This window comes from Trachypithecus francoisi, unplaced genomic scaffold, assembly GCF_009764315.1.
Source record: "Trachypithecus francoisi isolate TF-2019V2 unplaced genomic scaffold, Tfra_2.0 Lachesis_group4, whole genome shotgun sequence".
Classification (NCBI taxonomy): Eukaryota; Metazoa; Chordata; class Mammalia; order Primates; family Cercopithecidae; genus Trachypithecus; species Trachypithecus francoisi.
Window position 1 is genome coordinate 78176530 of NW_022681469.1, and position 23541 is coordinate 78200070.

Here is a 23541-nt window from a genome sequence, read left to right on the forward strand (position 1 = left end):
TCTCACCTACCTGTGACCTGGAAGCCCCCCATCCTGGCTTCGAGTTGACCCACTTTTGATTCAGGTTGTACGGATCAAACCAGTGTTCATCTTACGTATGTTGATTGATGTCTCCTGTCTCCCTAAAATGTATAAAACTGTCAGATACACTCAGTTTCTCTTCCAAGGTTTGGCATGTTAACGGTCTTGTTTTTTGTTCTGGAACTCAACTTTCTTGTTCTCCATGCCTCCTTGCCCTTAGTTACCGTAAACAACCTTCCTGTCGGTTCTAATCAATAACTCACATCTGTTCCCTTGGTTACCTGCTCTGCACCCATTTCTCCCTTCGAAACCACACGTCCCATGGTTGTAACCCACATCCCCCTTCCGCCTAACTTATTTGGGAAAATATTGACAAATAGCCAACCGGGTCAGTTTAGAGCTTGAGGTCTGGCCCCAGCCCATGCCAGAGGTAGGGATTGCCGTTAGGAATAAAAACCCCTGCTTTCCTTTGTTCTGTGTGCTCTTGCGATTATGATTCATGAGAGCAGCAGGCTTCTGCAGAAGTAAATTGCGTTGCTGAGAAAACTTTCACTTGAGTGCTGGTTTCACTATGCGGCACCGAGCATTTATCTCCAACAAAACCAAGCTGTGCTCTGACCACTTGGGCAACTGTCATCAGGACATCCTGAGGCTGTGTCATGCACAAGCATCCCCAACCTTGGCAAAATAAGCTTTCTAAATACTCTTATCCCCAAATTCTCAGGGAGACTGATTTGAATAATCATTAAACTCTGAGGCAGCACTCCAGCCTGGGCGACAGAGCAAGACTCTGTTTCAGAAAAATTAAATTAAATTAAATTAAAAACTCCGGTCTCCGGCACAGCCGACTCAGCGTGAATTACTCTTTCTCTATTGCTCTTCCCCCGTCTTGAGAAATCGGCTGTGTCTAGGTAGGGGGCAAGGTGAACCCGCTGGGCAGTTACAGAATTGTCATTATATTGCTTGCAATTTTATATCTATATAATGCACAAATAGCTATAACCTTGTATACAAGGTTAAATGTGAATGTCCTCCTTGCATGGTCAGATCTCAGCGCAGGAAGGACGCAACCGCTACAAACCGCTAGGCCAAAACGGGCATTCTGCCCTCATCCAGCCTCACGTGATGGCAATCTCTTGTCACTCAGGGCCTGAGGGGGCGGGGCCTGAAGCCCCATACAATCAGGGGCGCTGGGGTGGGGACCCTTCAATCAGGCGCGCCGCCGGAAAGAAGAGGACGGCTTCCGGGATCTGGCTGGCGAGCGCTTTGTCTCGCCTTCGCCACAGTAGTCTCTTCCTGTTAGTCTCCGCTGCTACTTCTTGGCTCTGCAAGGCCCAGGTGGCTCTGCAGCAGCCTCTGCCACCTGTGACCTGCCGGTATTGGGACATCCCTAGCTGACGCCAGATCACCCGGAAGCCGAGGAATGGTGAGTCGACTGTGCCTAGCTTCCCGAAGTGGGGAAAAGGGCTGGCTGAAACCTGCTGGAACCAGCCATCGGCTGCGGAACCTGCGGACCGAGACGCTGCAGCGCAGCCGGGCCTCAGTCCCCTTCTGTACAGGGCCGGGCGGGGCGGGCAGCGGGACCCCTGCGTCCTGTCTGTACCTGTGGGCGCCACTTCCGCCGGCCGGAGCCCTCTCGGGAGCCCCGCGCCTCCCCGACCCAGGTAGTGCGGTGACCACGGGAGGGTGATCCGGGAGAGCCCCGACTCGGTGTGCGGGGTTCCAGCGTGGGAGGAGCTGTGGTTCATGGGGCTTACAGTCCCACCTTTCTCCCCCTAAAATTAACCTGAGGCTTTGTTAAAACATTAAACGGTGTGTTTGAGCAAACGGCGATTTATAAACCGGGTACCGCAGTCATGGTTTGTGGTTTTTGGTCCACAGGAGGGGCGTAAATGAGAGGCTTTGATAAGGGTAATGAGGAAGGAAACCTTTTTTTTTTTTTGAGACAGAGTCTCTCCCTGTCGCCAGGCTGGAGTGCAGTGGTGCAGTCTCAGCTCACTGCAACCTCTGACTCCTGGGTTCTAGCGATTCTCCTGCCTCAGCCTCCCAAGTAGCTGGGCTTATAGGCGCCCACCACCACGTCCAGCTAATTTTTGTATTTTTAGTAGAGACAGGGTTTCGCCATGTTGGCCAGGTTGGTCTCGAACTCCTGACCTTAATTGATCGCCCGCCTCGGCCTCCTTAAGCGCTGGGATTACAGGCGTGAACCACCTTGGCCAAAATATTTTTCTGTTTCCAAACATTTTACATGAGAGGAAAGTGGAGAATAAATCATCTGACACTCTACTGTAAAAAAAAATTTATGCCTGTCTTCTTTTCATCTTTCCTAAGTGTACATATTACCAACATGTCTTTAGGTTGAGGTCCCCCCGTGAAAACTTTACAGGGTGTTGTGTCCTCAGCCACCCTCCTGTCTTTTCCTAGTCCTGGCATTTTAGAACTGTCTGGGGATGACACAGGATACCCACAGTGGCCATGTCTATTGGAGGGTCTAGTGAGTATCAGCCCCGGAGTCATCTCATCCCCAAGGGCAGCCTGAGGTAGGGGGTAGAGTCTCTCAGGGGAGCAGCTGGATGCTCTTGGCCTTAGAGGAATCTCCTGGTATAGTTTCATCTAAAATGGTGACCCCTTAGGGTCTTTAAAATTTTAGGACATTAAAATGAATGGACAATACTATGTAATGTCATTAAAGTTAGGTCATTAAAATTGTTCCTCCAGCCCGAGTTTTTATTCCTCAGAGACACATTGATGGTCTGCCAATTGGATGCCGATATTGACAGGAAAAGGCAGAAATGATTTCTGCTCTCTAGATTGTCTCAGACTTGTGAAGAGAGAAAAACTGTCCCAAAGGACAAGGAAAACCCACCCCAGAGAGGATGTGCAAGAACCTGAATATTAAAATGCCCTTAAGGCACACAGGAGGACAAAGAGCAGTGCCAGTGCCTCCTAGGTGGTCACTGAGTACTTTACTGAACAGGATGGGTGTCCTGAGGGATAGAATGGCCTGCCATGACACTTAGAAAGGTCCGTGTTGGAGTCAGCACTGCCTCTCCCTGAGTTTGTTACCTTGAAAAAGTTTGTCCGCTTATTTGAGTTTCAGTTTTTCATTGACTGTAAAATACATTTTGTCAGTACAGCTTGAAAGATAAAAATACTATTTCCAAAGAGGCAAGGTAAAATGATGTATTTTATTTGCTAAAAATTCGTATTTATTTCTTACCCAGAGTGAGTGTAGTAAGTTTTAAAGGTCTGTTCTTTTTAAGGGTAATTTCAAATGGAATTGTAGGACTTAGCTTTGTAAATGCTACTGGTGAAATAAAAGTGTGATAGATAAATTGATGATTTACAAAGATTCACCAAAATGTCAGTTCCCCTCTTGTAGCATGGTGAAGAATTTATGACAGTGGACACGTCTGCATCCTCTTATCTGGATATCTGACGGGTTTTTTTGTTGTTTTTTGTTTTTTTTTTGTTTGTTTTTTTTTTTGGAGACGCTGTCTTACTCTGTAGCCCAGCTGGAGTGCAGTGGCACCATCTCTGCTTACTGCAACCTCCGCCTCCCGGATTCAAGTGATTCTCCTGTGTCAGCCTCCTGAGTAACTGGGATTATAGGCACCCACCACCACACCCAGCTAATTTTTGTATTTTTAGTAAACGGGGTTTTAGGCCTGGCACGGTGGCCCATGCCTGTAATCCCAGCACTTTGGGAGGCCAAGGTGGGCGGATCACGAGATAAAGAGTTCCAGACCAGCCTGGCCAACATGGTGAAACCCTGTCTCTACTAAAAATACAAAAAAATTAGCTGAGCGTGGTGGCAGGCACCTGTAATCCCAGCTACTCGGGAGGCGGAGGCAAGAGAACTGGTTGAACCCGGGAGGTGGAGGTTGCAGTGAGCCAAGATCTTGCCACTGTACCCCAGCCCAAGCAACAATGCGAGACTGTCTCAAAAAACAAACAACAAAAAGATGGGGTTTTGCCATGTTGGCCAGGCTGGTCTCAACCTCCTGACCTCAGGTGATCACCCGCCTCAGCCTCCCAAGGTGCTGGGATTACAGGCGTGAGCCACCACGCCCGGCCACTCTATTTTCTTTTTATTCCTAAATTTTAACATGTTTGAGTTTGTCTGTTCCTTTATCACTTTTTTCTTACATAAAAAAAATTCTGCCTAATACTTCGTAAAAAAAAAAACAAAAAATCTTCCTGTGACTTCTGAAAGTGTTCTGGTTTTATCTTTCATATTTGAATATATAATAAGTTGATTATTGTTCACGGAATAGAGAAGAATGCAATGCATTTTCCCAAGTAGATGCCAGCCTGGTTTGCCTCATATTTTGAAGTGCATGTGATTTTCTATTCTACAGTGCCTACTCTATCATTCATCAACTTTTCATATAATATAAATGCGCGGTCATTAAGACTTTTTTTCCCCTTGGTCTGCTTGCTCATCTCTCTGCTAATACTGTGCTGTCCTGAATATTTTCGTTTGAAAATCTTAGAAATGTGTTAGACAAGCCATCACTCTTTTTTTAGATGACTAAAAATCATTAGACATTTGTCATTTTTACTATGTATGAAAAAGTAGTTTTTCTTGCCTAAAAAAAACCTGATTTGGGAATTTATGTGATTTCATAGGAATAGCATCTGGAAGTGGTGACATTAATGTCATTTTAAAAAACATGTGTAATATTTCCTCTTATTCCTTTCTGCCTTGACATTGTGCAATAGAAATTTTAAAAATTGTTTTATTAGTATTGTTAAGTATCAATTACTGGTTTTATTTGCTACTCAATTAAATTTAATAAGCCTATTCTCTCTTGATGTAATCACATGGAATGGGTTCAACTCCCCAGTTAACAAGTGACAGCACATGTAAAATATTGTCTACCAGGGAAACTCATTGAACAATTAGTGTTCAGACTGTGTTTTGGTGTCTGGTTCCATAAGCACCACTGCAGTGACACAAAATAATAGACCTTCAGCAGAAAAAGTTTTGACAAATATATTGCATAAGCCATTTAGGTGCAGTGAGTCATTCTTATTACTTGGGTTGGTGGAATCCCTTTCAAAATGTAAGTTACTAATACAAACAAAGATTGAACTTTGCAAGCAGGCATTTTTAAGAATAGGTAGTCTCAGGACTGATAATAATAATTCACTTATGCACATCAGGTAGGACTTTATTATGACAGATGCTAGAGATGTACAAAGTGGAGTTTAAAGGTAACTCCTAGCAGCACATCTTACTCCCTGGATTCTCTAATGAGATGGGTGTTTCTACTTTGCTGTTGCCTTTTTGAATAGTTCAATTCTAGCATTAGTACTGCTGTATGTGAGGGAGTATGTGTGAACAGAGTAAGTGTTGTGACAATCAAGTCATAGAATAAATGCTTGGAAATTTTAGAATCACGTAAACAGCTTATGAATTGAGTACAGATTCCCAGTGCTGTCAGTCTCACCCATCCTTCTATCCACATATGTGGAATGTTCTAGAACTCTGTGGCGTTTGAGGATGTGGCTGTGAACTTTACCTAGGAGGAATGGGCTTTGCTAGATTCTTCTCAGAAGAATCTCTACAGAGAAGTGATGCAGGAAACCTGCAGGAACCTGGCTTCTGTAGGTAAGAATGACAACACATTTCACTTAATTACAGAAGTATTTCCCTATCATCAGTGCTATTTGTGATTTGGAATGTGGCAAGGGAATGATTTGGTGAATAAATCAGGCATGGGCACTGTGTACAATGAACATTAAATCTAGTAATGTTTCTATAGTTTGTAATAATTCATGATAATTTTGTGGGTCTGCATTTTAGGAAACAAATGGAAAGACCAGAATATTGAAGATCACTTCGAAAAACCTGGGAAAGGTATAAGATAATTTGCACTGAGAAGAGGAAATAAAGTCCTCTGAAGGAATAAAGTCCTCTGAAGGAATCTTAGCATGTCATGAACTTAAAAACAAGCAATCAAAACAAATAAGAGTTGCTTGAAATTTATTTCTTTTTAGAAAAATTTCACCCAAAATGTAGCGTACTTCAGTGTAGCAGTCAGTGTTTGGAAAACAGTTTACTTGAAAATAGTACTACAAAATTGTGTATATGAATGTTCCTATTTTGGTCATAGCCATGTAGGTGGTAGCTGTGTTTTCAGTAGTAACCCATTTACTTTAAAATAATTCAGTCATGGCAAAAAAAAAAAAAAAATGCATTTTCCGTGGTATTGGTGGCGGTGTAAGTCCAAGACCTATTAATAAGTAGAAAGTTATTAAAGCAACCAATAATAACGTGCTTGTCATTTTTTTACAGAAATCATGTGGTACAGAGACTGTGTGAAAGCAAAGAAGATAGTCAGTATGGACAAGTTGTCAGCCAAATTCCAAATCTTGATCTGAATGAGAACATTTCTACTGGATTAAAACAATGTGAATGCAGTATTTGTGGAAAAGTCTTTGTACGTCATTCCCTCCTTAACAGGCACATCCTAGCTCACTCAGGATACAAATCATATGGAGAGAAGCACTATAAATGTGAACAGTGTGGGAAATTCTTCATTTCTGTTCCTGTGCTAGAAGACACATGATAATGCACAGTGGAAATAGAGCTTATAAATGTACGATACGTGGGAAAGCTTTTTATTTTCTCAATTCAGTTGAAAGACATCAGAGAACTCACACAGGAGAAAAACCCTGTAAATGTAAACAATGTGGTAAAGTGTTCACTGTTTCCGGTTCTTGTCTAATACATGAACGAACTCACACTGGAGAGAAACCCTACGAATGTAAGGAATGTGGGAAAACATTCAGATTGTCTTGTTCTTTTAAGACGCATGAAAGGACTCACTGGAAAAAGACCCTATAAATGTACCACATGTGATAAAGCCTTCAACTGTTCCACTTCCCTTCGTGACCATGGAAGCATTCATACTGGAGAGAGACCCTATGAATGTAAACAATGTGGCAAAGCCTTTAGTCAGTTGAGTTCCCTTTGTAACCATAGAACTACTCATACTGGAGAGAAACCCTATGAATGTGAACAATGTGACCAAGCCTTCAGTCGCCTCAGTTCCCTTCACCTCCAGGAAGGAATTTATACTGGAGAAAAACCCTATGAATGTAAGAGATGCGGAAAAGCCTACACTAGTTCCGGTCACCTTACTCGCCATGAAAGAAGTTGTGATATAGAGGCTGGGTGTGGTGACTCAGCCTCTTAATCCCAGCACTTTGGGAGGCCAAGGTGTGTGTATTGCTTGAGCCCAGGAGTTCGTAACCAGCCTGGATTAAAACAATGTGAAACAACCTGGGCAACATGGTGAAACCCTGTCTCTACAAAAAATAAAATAATGCCAGGTGTGGTGGCTCACGCCAGCTACTTGGGAGGCTGAGGCAGGAGAATGGCGTGAACCCAGGAGGCGGAGCTTGCAGTGAGCCGAGATCGCACCACTGCACTCCAGCCTGGGCGACAGAGCAAGACTCTGTCTCAAAAAAAAAGAAAGAAAATAATTAGCTGGGCATGGTGGCACATTTCAGTTGTCTTAGTTCTTTTTCAAGGACATAAAAAGCCACGGGGGTTGAGGGGAAGCCCTGTGCGTGCGGATCACAAGGTCAGGAGATCGAGACCGTCCTGGCCAACTTGGTGAAACCTCGTCTCTACTAAAAATACAAAAATTAGCTGGATGTGGTAGCATATGCTTGTAATCCCAGCTACTCAGGAGGCCGAGGCAGGAGAATCACTTGAACCCAGGAGGCGGAGGTTGCAGTGAGCCGAGATTGTGCCACTGCACTCCAGCCTGGCAACAGAGTGAGACTCCATCTCAAAAAATAAATAAATAAATAAAGCCCCTTGAATGTAAGAAATGTGGTAAAACATTTACTCTTTCCCATTCCCTCATAAACATGAAAGAGCTCACACTGCAGAGAAACCTTAAGAATGTAGGAAATGTGGTCAAGCCTTCAGATTTTCCTGTTTTTGAAGATTTGGGAGGACTCAGAGTGGTGAAAAGCCTTTTAAATTTAAATTGTGGTAAGGCCTTCGGTTGTGTTAGTTCCATTTGAAGACATCAGCTCATTCCTGAGAAAAACCCTATGAATGTCCAGAATGTGGGAATGTTTCATTTCTGTCATACCCACTCAAGGACATATGAAAATGCACACTGTAGCTGGCTGGACCTTGTAAATACAAGAACGTACACAGGATTAAAACTCTAATAGTTTAGAAACTGCAAGAATATTTTCAGTTTTAACATTTACTTGAAAAGTCTTGTGAAAACTCCCACTGGAAAGAAGTTCTATAAGTGAAGCTTTTCTAATTTGGAAAGCCTGATGCAAATTAGTTATTGTGCAGTGCTTGAAAAAAATGTATGAAATGTTACACAAGTTACAAGTATATTGTTTGTATCAGTGGCTCATTCTTAAAGAGTCTTGAATATGCATTTCACCTTGTTTTGCAGGGAAACCTTGAGATGAGAGTTCTGTAAATGCTCTTTAAGCAGTAGTACTTGAATTTCATAGATGATGATATTTTCTTAAGTTTGTTGGTAGAATTTTTGTCTATTCATCTGTTAATGTGCTGGATTCATGGTTGAATTTTGATTTTTTTTAATATGCAGGTAAGTTTAATTTTTTTATTTCATTATTTTTTTTTTTGAGATGGAGTCTCACTCTGTTGCCCAGGCTGGAGTGCAGTGGTGTGATCTCAGCTCACTGCAACCTCTGCCTCCTGGGTTTAAGTGATTCTCCTGCCTCAGCCTCCCGAGTAGTTGGGACTACAGGTGCCCACCACTACGTCCAACTAAATGTTTGTATTTTTAGTAGAGATAGGGTTTTGCCATGTTGGCTGGTCTTGAACTTCTGACCTCATGATTTGCCCGCCTTGGCCTCCCAAAGTGCTAGGATTACAGGCATGAGCCACTGCACCTGGCCAGGTAAGTTCCATTTGTATGTATTGTCCTGTGATTAATGGACCAGTGAATAATGATTGTGAATTGTTGGGATTGTCTTACTAGCCTCATTTGGCAAATTTTGATTATCCCTTGTCCATTATACACATTGCACCTTTTTTTATTAAAGGAAAAATGACTCTTGATGTAAAGATGTTTATTTTTTGCTAATGAGTTGCTGTTAATTCCTAAATACATAAAGTTTACCATAGAGTATCATCTCATGAGTTCTTTGCATTTGTTTTACTTTATTCTTCATTATTTCTGTCTGTTATTTGGATCGTTCACTTTGAATGAAAGAGAGAGAACTGTGATAGGACAATATGTTGTAACCAATCTGAGGGAGGAAGCATTCAGTCTCTCAGTCACGTATGATAGCGTTGGGCTTTTCATCGAAGCCTTTGGTATTGTAGTAGATAGTATTACACCATTATGGTATGATAGTTTATATATTGTATTTTACAATATTACAGTCTTACCAGTCAGTGTCACATGATTCAGTTCCCTACCAGCCAACAGACAAACCAATCACATACCCCTGTAGGAGCAAAGGAACATCCTCGGCCGGGCGCGGTGGCTCACACCTGTAATCCCAGCACTTAGGGAGGCCGAGGCGGGCGGATCACGAGGTCAGGAGATCGAGACCATCCTGGCTAACACGATGAAACCCTGTCTCTACTAAAAATACAAAAAATTAGCTGGGCGTGGTGGTGGGTGCCTGTAGTCCCAGCTTCTAGGGAAGCTGAGGCAGGAGAATGGCGTGAACCCGGGAGACGGAGCTTGCAGTGAGCCGAGATCACACCACTGCACTCCAGCAAGGGTGACAGAGTGAGATTCTGTCTCAAAAAAAGGAATATCCTCACTTTTTTAATGCTATACCACTCTCTGCTCCCAAGTTAATTCCTGTTTGGACCTGTGGGAGCTTACACCATCCTCCTATATGTAATTAATAACTGATGTCTGGCTTATCTGTTTAGTAATAGATGTTATGTTTAACGGTGCCGTTAAACGTAGGGTACTCATTCCTTCCTCACCAGTGGGGTGTATGAGACGCTATTGAAATGATTGGCAACACAAATGGAATGGACCAGCCCTCATGCAGAACACCTGCTCATCTTGACCTACCTGCTGTCGGCTGACGGTTCTGTAATACATCAGCAGTCACCTGGGTTAGAACCGTGAGCTGACAATGGGCCTTCCCTTTGGTCTGCACAGTGTTTTGTGGTCTTCAGGTGTTGTCATCTTCTCCCACACTAAAATGCTCTCATCTCCTAGACATGAATGTTTAATTGCACCCCAGCATGACATCTGGCCTGTGCTTAGCAGGCAATTTTGAGGTCTTGGCTTATTAATGCACAAAAGCACAGCACATAAGCCAACACTTAAGTCCTAATTAGCAAGAATCAAGCTGTATCTCTGCAGTCCCTGCATCTACTCTGGTCACCATCTCTGTATGCTTAGGGCAGCCATGTGAACATTATTAATTATAAAGACAATAGTTATTATGTAGGCAGGAGTAATGGCCTTGTTTGTTTCTTCTGCTGCTGCTCCCCTTACTGCTGTCCCATACACTCTCCTGATGAGGTGTACATCTATGGTGCCTCATGGTTCAGGCACTGATGAGTAAAGAAAATGGGAAGAAGGAGTTTGATATTAGCCCCTACCAAAGCATATGAAGAAACAGCTCAGCTGCTTTCATTGAAAAATTCCTAGCCAGTGTGTGGGCTTTTCTTATCACTGCTGCTTATCGGCATGTCAAAAGTCTAATCTTCGGACTGCAAAGCTTGACTTCTTTAGACATAATGGCCTTACTGCATGTGGAGCCAACCCCAGGAAGATGGAGTGGCACTCTCTGGAGGACTAGGTGGTCTCCTCCAATGTGGGTTGATGGGCTTCTGAACTCTTTCCTTTAACCATGCAGAGAGTCTACACTGCCAGTGATCATGCGCCGCAACTCTATAGATGTAGAAACTCAAAATATTCAAAATATTCTGAAACAGTTTCCGTTGAAAGGAAAGAGAAAAGCAGTCAGGTGCCACGCTCCAGTCAAGAGAACTAGTAGATGGCTCACAAGAACACTCTGTCGCTACTGTCTGTGCCTCTGGCACAACAAATATCCTGATCCTTCATTTTTAAGGGTGCAGGGCCATTTTCCTCCCTTTCTTACTGGTAGTTCTCAAGATAACTGTATGATGTGCTGGGAATGCAATATCCTGATAATCAGGTGACATTGGTCAGAACAGTGCAGGCTCTGTTATAGTCCCTGCTCGAAACAGAATGGCCTTTAACGCTTGTGTCCAGCAAACCACATCCTGGGAGAAAACCCAAGGTGGGCTGCTTTCTGGGGTCCCTCAGTTGTAGTGCAAGTGAAACATTTACAGTCAAAACTCCATCCATCTGCTCTGGGTAGCTTTCCTGATCTTGTGGTAGCAGTTCATATTGAATCTTAGACTTCTGTTGTCTTTTGTTTGCTATTTGTAAGTAATAAATTCACTTCATGGAATTTATGTATGAATGTGTTTGGTCTCATTGTACTCAGAAAAGTTGGTAGCCATTGCACAGTGAACCCGCTTCATAATTGGTGAAAACACCTGTGGCCCCCTTGTGCCACAGCAAGGAAGTTAATTCAGCCAAACATAAACTTCATGTTTGTAAAACCCTGTAGCACAATTATTACCATGTGGGAGGCCTTTAACAATGGTGATGCTGATTTGAAGAACTCTGAAGGAAGAAATTTACGCAAATGGGTTGAGTACACGGGATTCCCTCCTAACTTAAAGCAACCCTTACTCCCCTCTGCCTAAAAAGAGTGGAGAGGCCAGGTGCGGTGGCTCAGGCCTGTAATCCAAACACTTTGGGAGGCCGAGGTGGGCAGATCACCAGGTCAGGGGTTCAAGACAGCCTGACCAACATGGGGAAATCACATCTCTACTAAAAATACGGAAATTAGCAGGGTGTGGTGGCGGGCACCTGTAATCCCAGCTACTTGGGAGGCTGAGGCAGGAGAATCGCTTGAACCTGGGAGGCAGAGGTTGCAGTGATTCGAGACCATGCCACTGCACTACAGCCTGGGTGACAGGGCAAGACTCCATCTCAGGAAAAAAAAAAAAGAAAAAAAAAAGTGGATAAGAACTGAAACAGGTTTAAAATTTCGCCTAATTGGAAATGCAAAGTTTACAAAAATAATATTTAAAATTAAAGGTTAAATGAGTGCTCATTGAATTTTATGCCTCCACAAAATAGGCTGTGAATTAACTTCAACATTTGTTGAAAGCCACCAAAGTTGGGAAGCCTTCGTGTCTGAAATTCACATGTGGCTCAAATAAGAATTATACCTGGGGATACCCCGAAGTTTAAATATGATATCCCCTATGATATTATGAGGAATTATTGTACATAAAACAGGTTGTCCTCCTTTAACTCTGAAAATCATATTATCTTGCCTAAATTCTCCATAACGCATCACTCTGCAGTATCCTATAGTGGACATACGTTTCCTGACCAATGAGCACTAAACTTAAGTGTGTGCGACTCACGTATGTTCTTATCAAAATGGAAATCCCCGAATCCCACCAGTTAGAATAACATGAGAGAATGTCAGATTTTTGGAATATAGAAGTTTTCTGTAAGGTTATTAGGTATCAATTCCATTTTATTAATAGATATAAATATATTTAGATTACCTATTTCTCCTGTGTTTCAGTATTAATAGATTGTGTCTTTTAATTCATCCAGTTGGTCTAAGTTACCAAGTTTGTGGGTTATGGAGATTGTAATATTCTTTATTATTTTCTCATCCATGGGCTTTCTGATATAAAGGCCTCTTTTAATTCTTATATTATTAGGTTAGTGCAAAAGTAATTGTGGTTTTGGACCATGAATTTTAAATTTTTATAACTAGGCTGCAACACATCTTTATTAATCAAACTAGAACCCATTACAATGGGCTGGGCGCAGTGGCTCACACCTGTAATCCCAGCACTTTGGGAGGCTGAGGCGGACGGATCAGGAGGTCAGGAGTTTGAGACCAGCCTGACCAACGTGGTGAAATCCAGTCTCTACTAAAAATACAAAAGTCAGCTGGGCATGGTGGCATGTGCCTGTAATCCCAGCTACTCAAGAGGCTGAGGCAGGAGAATCTCTTGAACCCAGGAGGCAGAAGTTGCAGTGAGCTGAGATTGCACCTTTGCACTCTGGCCTGGGCGACAGAGTGAGACTTTATATATATATATAAAAAAAGAAACCATTACAATGAACACATTTTTGCCAATGAGAAATAAACTTGTTTATTCCATGCTTCCAGGGTTCGATGAACTCTTGGAAAGCATTTTCTGCATCCTGCTGGTTGTGTGTTTTCCCTGCAAAAAGTTTTCAAGATGCTTAAAGAAGGGGTAGTTGGTTGGCGAGAGGTCAGATGAATATGGCAGATGAGGCAAAACTTCATAGCCCAGTCTATTCAACTTTTGAAGCCCTGGTTGTATGACATGTCGTCAGACATTGTGGAGAACTGGGCCCTTCCTGTTGACCAGTGCCGGCTCCAGGTGGTGCAGTTTTCCATGCATCTCATCAATTAGCTTGGCATACTTCTCAGAAGTAATGATTTCACCAGGATTCAAAAACTGTAGTGGATCAGAAGACTGGCAGCTGACCACCAAACAGTGACCATGACCTTTTTTTGGTGCAAGTTTCACTTTGGGAAGTGGTTTGGAGCTTCTTCTCAGTCCAATTACTGAGCTGGCTGTTGTGTGAAATTCAATTTTTCGTGGCATGTCACAATCTGATCAAGAAATGGTTCATTGTTGTTTCATAGAATAAGAGAAGATGACACTTCAAAAGAATGATTTTTAAAATATTTGGTCAGCTCATGCGGCACCCACTTATCAAGCTTTTTCAGCTTTCCAATAGGCTTCAAATGCCGGATGACCGTAGAATGGTCGACATTCAGTTCTTCGCCAACTTCTTGTGTAGCTGTAAGAGGATCGAATTCAGTGGTTGCTCTCAATTGGTTGTTATCAACTTCCGGTGGCTGCCCACTATGCTCCTCATCTTCAAGGCTCTCGCCTCCTTTGCAAAACTTCTTAAACCACTGTGCTGTACGTTAATTAGCAGTTCCTGGACCAAATGTGTTGATGCTGTGAGTTGTCTCCCCTGCTTTAGGACCCATTTTGAACTTGAATAAGAAAGTCGCTTGAATTTGCTTTTTGTCTGACATCATTTCCGTAGTCTAAAATAAAAAAGTAATAAGTCATTAGCAAAAAAAAAAAAAAAGGCAAGAAATTCCCATTGAAATGATGTATACCATAACCACATTTATTTAAGAGAGTATTCCAGTATCAAACAGCAAATTCCAAGAATGCAAAAACTGACATTACTTTTGTACTCACCTTATAGTAATTTGTGTGATTTCTTTTTTTCTTTGTTAGCCTGGCTTGATAGTTACCAATTTTGTTGATCTTTATGAAGAAACAGCGATTGTTCTATTGAGTTCTTCTGTTGATTTTCTGTTTTCAGTGCCATTGACTTGTCATCTTGTTTTTATTTCTTTTGAGTGAATTTGGTTTATATTGTTCTTTTTTCTTTTCTTTTTTTTTTTTTTTTGAGACGGAGTCTTGCTCTGTCGCCCAGGTGACCTCGCTCTGTCGCAGGAGGTAAGGAGATCGAGACCATCCTGGCTAGCATGGTGAAACCCTGTCTCTACTAAAAATACAAAACATTAACTGGGCGTGGTAGCAGGCGCCTGTAGTCCCAGCTACTCGGGAGGCTGAGGCAGGAGAATGGCATGAACGCAGGAGGTGGAGCTTGAAGTGAGCCAAAATCTCGCCACTGCACTCCCTCCAGCCTGGGTGATGGAAAAATATCAAAGAAGGTGTGTACATCACTTGTGATATTGAGAGTAATGTAATGCTCCCCTCACCTGGATATGAGAAATAATATCATGGGGGTGGTTTGGGAGTAATATTATTTTCTGCCCCCATATCGCGAGGGGTGCCCACCCCGCCTGTTATGTTGATCCTTATATCCAGAGGGGAGAGGATGATATTACTACCAATATTGAAGAAGTGTACACGCCCCCTGAGATACTGTTCCTAACATCCACATTGGGAGAGGATGATATTACTCCCAATATCATAGGGAAGTGCACACCCCACCTGTGATATTATTCCTGCTATCCAGAATAAGAGAGAATGATATTACTCCGAAAAGTGCAGGGGTTGTCCACCTACCATGGGATATTGTTCTTAATAGCTAAAGGGAAAGAAGATAATATTACTCCTTATACTGCAGGAGGTGTGCACTCACCTGTGACATTGTTCCTAATATCCAGGGAGGGAGAGCATGATATTACTACCAATCTTGCCATGGGTGTACACCCACTCTGTGATATTGCTCCTAATATCCCGGGGGTAGAGTGTGACAGTACTCCCAATATAACAGCGAGTGTACATCCACCCGGGAATATTACTCATCATATTCAGGGAAGGAGAAAATGATATTACTCTCAATATGGCACATAGTGTACAACCCTTCCATCATATTGTTCCTAATATCAGGAGTGGTAGAGGATGATATTACTTTCAATGTTGCAGGCTGTGTACACCCAGCCTGTGATATTGTTCCTACTATCCACTAAGGGAGAGAATGATATTACTCACCATATAGTAGGAGGTGTACACTCACGCTGGAATATTGTTCCTAATATCAAGAGGGGTTGGGGAGAGGTTGATATTACTCTCAATGTACATCTCCCCTGCGATACTGTTGTTAACCTTCAAGGAGGAGAGGAGGACATAACTCCAGATATCGAAGAAAGTGTAAACCCTCCTGTGATATTGTTCCTAATATCCGGAAGGGGAGAAGAGGATATTGCTCCCCGTATTACAGGGGGTGTACATCCACTCTGTGTTATTTTTCCTAATATGTAGGGGGGAAGAGGATAATAGTATTCCCAACATGGCAGGGCATGTACACCCACCTGTGAGATTGTCCTTAATATTCAAAGGCAGAGGGGATGATACTACTCCCAATATTGCAGAAAGTGTGCAACCCCCAGTGATATTGTTCCCATCATCCAGGAGAGTAGAGGATGATATTACTTTTCATAACACGGAAGGTGTAACCGCAGGCAGGGATATTGTTCCAAATTTCAACATGGGAGAGGATGATATGACACACAATATGACAGAGAGTATGTACAATCCTGTGATATTGTTCTTAACATGAAGGGTGGGGAGAGGATGTATTTTTCCGAATGCCGCAGAGGGTGTATACCCGTCTGGAAATAGTTCCCAATTGCGAGAGGGGGAGATGCTATTACTCAAAGTATCATAAACACGCTGTGGGACCACCGTGGATCGTAATATTCAGGTGGGGAGAAGAGTGTGATATTACTCCCCACCTCGCAGGGAGTGTCCATGTCCCCGGATATTACGACGGTGTACACCACTTGTGTTTTTCCTAATAGCCAGTGTGTAGAGGATGACATTACTCAAAGTATCGCAGTGGCTGTGCATCCAATACAATATTCGCAGGAGGTGTAGAGAGGATGTACCCCTCTGCTATATGGTTCATAACATACAAGAGGGGAGATGACGGTACTTCCAATATCGCAGCGGGTGTACCCCCTCTGTGGTATGTTTCATAATATAAAAGGGGGGAGAAGACGTTACTCCCAGTATTGTAGGTGGTGCACCCCCTCTGTGATACAGTTCGTAATATCCGAGAAAGGAGATGAGGTTACTCCCAATATCGCAAAGGGTGTGCTCCCTCTGTGATACAGTTCGTAATATGCAAGGAGGGAGATGATGTTACTCCCAATATTGCAGAAGGTGTACACCCTCTGTGATATGGTTAATAATATCCAAGAAGGGGAATAACGTTACTCCAAATATTGCAGGTTATGTATCCCCTCTGTGATATGGTTCGTAATATCCAATAGAGGAGATGACGTTACTCCCAATATCTAAGGAAGTGTACACATTCTGTGATATGGTTCGTAATATCCAAGGGGGGAAATGACGTTCACCCAATATTGCACAAGGTGGACCCCTTCTGTGATATTGTTCATAATATGCAGGGGGGAAGATGATGTTTCTCCCAACATTTCAGGGGGTGGACTTCCTCTGTCATATTGTTCATAATATTCAAGAAGGGAGATGATGTTACACCCAATATCAAAGGGGGTGTACCCCATCTATGATTTTGTTCATAATATCCAAGGGGGAGATGGTGTTACTACCAATATCACAGGGGGTGTACACCCTCTGTGATATTGTTAGTAAAATCCAAAAGAAGACATGATGTTGCTCCCAATATAGCAAAGGTGTACCCTCTCTGTGTTATTGTTCGTAATATCCAAGGGAGGAAATTTTGTTACTCCTAATATTGTAGAGGGTGTATCCTCTCTGTAATATTGTTCATAATATCCAAGCGGGAAATGATATTACCCCCAATATTGCAGGGGTTAGAATCCTCTGTGATATTGTTCATAATATTCAAAAGAAGATATGATGTTACTACCAATATCGCAGAGGGGTGTACACCCTCTGTTATATTGTTTGTAATATCTAAGGAGGGAGATGAGGTTATGCCCAGTATCACAGAGGGTGTACCCACTCTGTGAAAATGTTCATAATATCCAAATAAGGAGATGATGTTACTCCCAATATCGCAGGCAGTATACCCCCTCTGTAATATTGTTCATAAAATTCAAGGGTGGAGATAGTGTTTCCCCCAATATAACAGTGAGGGTGTACTACAATAATTGGATATTATTGGTAAGATCCAATGCAGCTGATGATGTTACTCTCCATATTGCAGGGGTGGGGGTAGCCCCTCTGTTATATTTTTCGTAATATCTAAGGGGGAAGATGATGTTACTCCCAATATGTACCCCCTCTGTGATATCGTTTGTAATATTCAGGAGGGAGACTATGTTACTCTCAATATCGCAGGGGGTGCACCCACTCTGTGATATTGTTCATAATATTTAAGGGGGGAGATAAAGTTACTTCGAATATCACAGGAAGTGTACCCCCTCTATGATACTGTTTATGATATCTAAAGTAGGAGATGATATTACTCCCAATATCGGAAAGGGTGTACTCCCTCTGTGACATTTTTCATAATATCCAAGGGGGGAGATGATATTACTTCCAGTATTGTAAACATCCTGTGTGTACACCCTCTGTTACATTATTTTGTAATATCCAAGTGGGGAGAGGATGATATTACTCTTAATATCACAAGAGGTATACATCCCGTGTGATATTGTTCATAATTTCCTAGGGGGAAGAGGAAGATATTACCCCCACTATCGCAGGAGGTGCACACCCCCTGTGATATTATTTGTAATATCCAGGGGGGAAAGGGATGATATTACCCCCAATATCGCAGAAAGCATACACTTCCTGTGATAATGCTCATAATATCTGGGGGGGAGTATAATGTTACCCCCAATATCACCGTGGATGTTCACCTTCCTGTGATGTTGTTTGTAAAATCCAGAAAGGGAGAGGATGATATTACCCCCAATATCACAGGGGGTATACACTGCAATATCATTCATAAGATCCAAAAAAAGAGGATGATATTACCCCCAATATCGCAGGCATTGTACACACCCTCTGGGATATTTTTCATAATATCCGGGGAGGGAGAGGATAATATTACTCCCAATATGGCAGGAAGTGTACAGCCCGTTGTGATATTGTTCATAATATCTGGGGGAGAGAGGATGATATTACCCCCAATATGGCAGAGAGTGTACACCCCCTGTGATATTGTTCCTAATATACAGGGTGGAGAGGATTATATTACCCACAATGCTGCAGGGGTGTACAGGCCCCTGTGATATTGTTTGTAATATTTAGTGGAGGAGAGGATGACATTACTCACTATATCGCATGGGGTGTACACTCTTCTTTTATATTGTTCATAATATCCAGGGGTAGAGAGGATGATATTATCCTCAATATTGCAGGGGGTGTACACCCCCCTGGGATACTGTTTGTAATATTCGGGGGGGAGAGGATGATATTACCCCCAATATCGAAGGGGATGTACAATCCCCTGTGATATTGTTTGCAATATCCAGGGGGGTAGGGGATTATATTACCTCCAATATCCCGTGGGGCGTACAATCCCCTGTGATGTTGCTCATGATATTTTGGAAAAGAGAGGATGATATTACCCTCAATATCGCAGGAGGTGTGCAATCCTCTGTGATATTGTTCATAATATTCAGGGAGGGGGGAGACAATGATATTACCTTCAATATCACAGATTGTGTACACCCCCTGTGTTATAGTTCATAATATACAGGAAAATAGAAGATGATATTACACCCAATATTATAGGGAATATACACCACCCTGTGTTATTGTTTGTAATATCCGGGGTTGGAGAGGATGATATTACCTTTAATATTACAGGCGGTGTACACCCTCTGTAATTTTATTCATAGTAACAAAAAGGGAATATACTATTACTCTGAATATCGCAGGGAATGTACACCCTCTGTATTGTTATTCATAATAACCAAGGGGAGAGATAATATTATTCCTTATATCGCAAGGGGTGTACACGCTTTTTGGTATTATTTCTAATATCCAGTGGGGGGACATGATATTACTTCTGATCTCGCAGGGGGTTTACACTCTCTGTGATATTATTCGTAATATCCAAGGTTATATTACTCCTAATATCGCAGGGGGTACATTCTCTGTGGTATTATTCATAATATCCAAGGGGGAACATGATATTACACCTGATATCGCAGGGGTTGTACACCCTTCGTGGTATTATTTGTAATATCCAAGAGGAAACATAATATTCCTTTGTGGAGGGTGTCCACTCTCCATGATATTATTTGTAATATCTAAGGGGAGAGGTAATATTACTTCACATGGTGTGCACATTCTCCATGACATTTGTAATATTCAAGGGAGGACATGATATTACTTCCAATAGCGCAGGGAGTGTGCATCCTTCATGGTATTATTCGTAATATCTAAGGGGGGACATGATATTACTCCTAATGTTGCAGAAGGTGTACACCCTCCATGGTGTTATTTGAAATATCCAAGGGGGGCATGATATTACTTATAATATTGCAGGGCGTGTTTACCCTCCGTGGTATTATTCGTAATATGCAAAACGGGACGCAATATTGCTTCTGATATCGTAGGAGGTGTACACCCTTTGTGGTATTGTTCGTAATATTTAAGGAGAAACATTATATTACTTTGCAAGGGGTGTACACCTTCCGTGATATTACGTGTAATATCCAAGAGGAGACATAATGTTACTTCGCAGAAGGTGTACAACTTTTGTGAGATTATTCGTAATATTCAAGGAGGGAGAGAATATTACTTCGCAGGGTGTGTACCAGCTCCGTGATATTATTCGTAATAACCAAGGGGGAAGATGACATTACTTCGCAGAAGGTATATACCCTTTGCAATATTATTCGTAATATCCAAAGGGGGAGATGATATCACTCCTAATGTTGCAGTGGGTGTACACCCTCTGTGATATTATTTGTAATATCCACGGGAAGAGATGATATTACTTTTTAGAATGTGTACACCCTCAGTCATATTATTTGTATTATCCAAGTGGGGAGATGATATTACTTTGCAGCGTATTTACACTCTCTGTGATATTATTTGTAACATCCAAGGAGAAAGATTTTATTACTCCTAATATCGCAGGAGGTGTACGACTTCTGTGATATTATTTGTAATATCCAAGTGGGGAGGTATTACTTCGCAGGGGGTGTACACCCTCTGTGTTATTATTCCTAATATCTAAGGAAGAAGATGATATTACTCCTAATATCGGAGGGGGTGTACACCCTCTGTGATATTATTCATAATATCCAACATGGGAGATGATATTACTTTGCAGGGGGTGTACACCCTCTGTGATATATTTTGTAATATCCAGGGGGAGATAATAATACTCCTAATATCACAGGGGGTATACACCCTCTGTGATATTATTCGCAATATCCAAGATTGAAAATGATATTATTTTGCAAAGGCTCTGTGATATTATTCATAAAATCCAAGGGGGGAGATGATGTTACTCCTAATATCGCAGTGGGTGTATGCCTTCCATAATATTATTTGCAATATCCAAGGGAAAAGACGATATTACTCCTAATGTAGCAGTGGGTGAACACCCTCAGTGATATTTACGTAATAGAAAAAGGGAGGGAAGATATTACTCCTAATGTCGCAGTGAGTGTACACCTTCCGTGATATTATTCTTAATATCCAAGGGGAGAGATTATATCACTCCTAATATCATAAATACCCTGTGTGTACACCCCTTTTATATTCTTCATAATATCCAAGGCGGTAGATGGTATTACTCCTAATATCGTAAACACACTGTGTGCACACACTCTGTGATAGTCTTCGTAACATCCAAGGGGAGAGATGTTGTTAATTCTAATATCGTAAACACCCAGCGTGTACACCTTCTGTAATATTCTTCATAATATCCAAGGTGGGAGATGATGTTACACCTAATATTACAGGGGGTACACCCCCTGTGAGATTCTTTGAAATATCCAAGGGAAGAGATGATGTTATTCCTAGTATCACAGAAGGTGTACACCTTCTGTGAAATTATTTGCAATATCCAAGTGGGGAGATTATGTTACTCCTAATATCGCAAGGCATGTACGCCCTTTGTGAAATTCTTCGCAGTATCCAAGAGGGAAGATGATGTTACTCCTAATATCACAGGAACTGTACACCCGCTGTGATATTCTTCATAATATCAAAGGGAGTATGTGATGTGGCTCTTAATTTCCCAGGGGGTGTACACCCTCTGTGATACTTTTCGTAATATCCAAGGGGGTAGATAATGTTACTTCTAATATCGCAGGGGGTGTACACCCTCTGTGATAGTTTTCGTAATATCACAGGAAAGAAATGGTGTTATTCCTAAAATCGCACAAAGTGTAACCCTCTCTGTGATATTTTTCCTAATATCCTAGGGGGGAGATGATGTTACTCCTAATATCGCAGGGGGTGTACCCTTCTGTGATATTCTTTGTAATATCCCAGCGGGGAGATAATTTTACACTTAACATTGCAGGGTGTGTGCACCCTCTGGGATATTCTTTTTAATATCCCAGGAGAGATAATGTTACTCCTAATATTGCAGTGGGTGTACACCCTCTGTGATATTCTTTGTAATATCTCGAGGGGAGATGATATTACTTCTAATATCGCTAGGGATGTAAACCCTCTGTGAGATTCTACATAGTATCAAAGCGGGGAAGAGATAATATTAATCCTAATAATATCGCAGGTGTGCAGCGCCTCTGTGAGATTCTTCATAATATCGCTGGGGGGAAGAGATGACATTACTTGTAATAATATCGCAAGGGGTGTACCCCCTCTATGAGATTCTTTGTAATATCCCAATGGGGAGGAGATTATATTACTCCTAAAAGTATCGCGGGGCATACCCCCTCTTCGAGATTGTTTGTAATATCCCAGAGGGAGGGGATGATATTACTCTTAATAATATCGTAGGGCGTGTACCCCCACTGTGAGATTTTTCATAATATCATGGGGGGAGATGACATTACTCCTTATAATATCCCAGGGGGGTTTACCTTCACTGTGAGATTCTTCATAATATCCCAGAAGGAAGATGATATTATTCTTAATATCCCAGTGGGGAGATGATATTACTTATAACATTTGTAAACACCCTGTGTGTACACCCTCTGTGATATTCTTCAAAATATCCAAGAAGGGAGATGATGTTACTCTTAATAACGCAGGGGGTGTACACCCTCCGTGATATTCTTCGTGATATCCAAAAGTGGAGATAATGTTACTCCTAATATCGCAGGGGGTTAAAACTTCGGTGATATTCTTCCTAATATCCAAGGCGGGAGATGATGTTAATCCTACTATAGCAGGGGTGTACACCCTCTGTGAAATTCTTCGTATGATCCGAGCGGCGAGATCATGTTACTCCTAATATCGCAGGGAGTGTACACCCTCTGTGACATTCTTTGTAATATCCAAGGGAGAAGATGATGTTACTACTAATATAGCAGAAAGTGTACACCCTCTGTGATATTCTTAGTAATATCCAAGGGGAAAAATGATTAATTTCGCAGGAAGTGTACATTCCCTGTGATATTTTTCATAAATATCCAAGAGGGTAGACGATGTTACTCCTAATATCGCAGGGGGTGTACACCCTCTGTGATATTCTTTGCAATATCCCAGGGAAGAAATGATGTTACTCCTTATATTGCATAAGATGTACACTCTCCGTGATACTTTTCGCAATACCCCAGGGGGCAATGATGTTACTTTTAATATTGCAGGGGGTGTACACCTTCTGTGATATTCTTTGTAATATCCAAGGGGGGAGAGAATGTTACTCCTAATATCGTAGAGTGTGTGCACCCTCTGTGATATTCTTCCTAATATCCCAGGAAGAGATGACGTTACTCCTAATATCACAGGGGGTGTACACCCTCTGTAATATTCTTGGTAATATCCCAGGGGGGAGATGATATTACTTCTAATATCACTGGGGGTGTACA

At 42.0% G+C, this 23541-nt stretch overlaps 1 pseudogene; it reads left to right on the forward strand.

Moving 5' to 3' along the window:
• Positions 1-1444: 1444 nt before the first annotated feature.
• LOC117072940 lies at positions 1445-7269 on the forward strand (annotated as a pseudogene).
• Positions 7270-23541: the final 16272 nt, after the last annotated feature.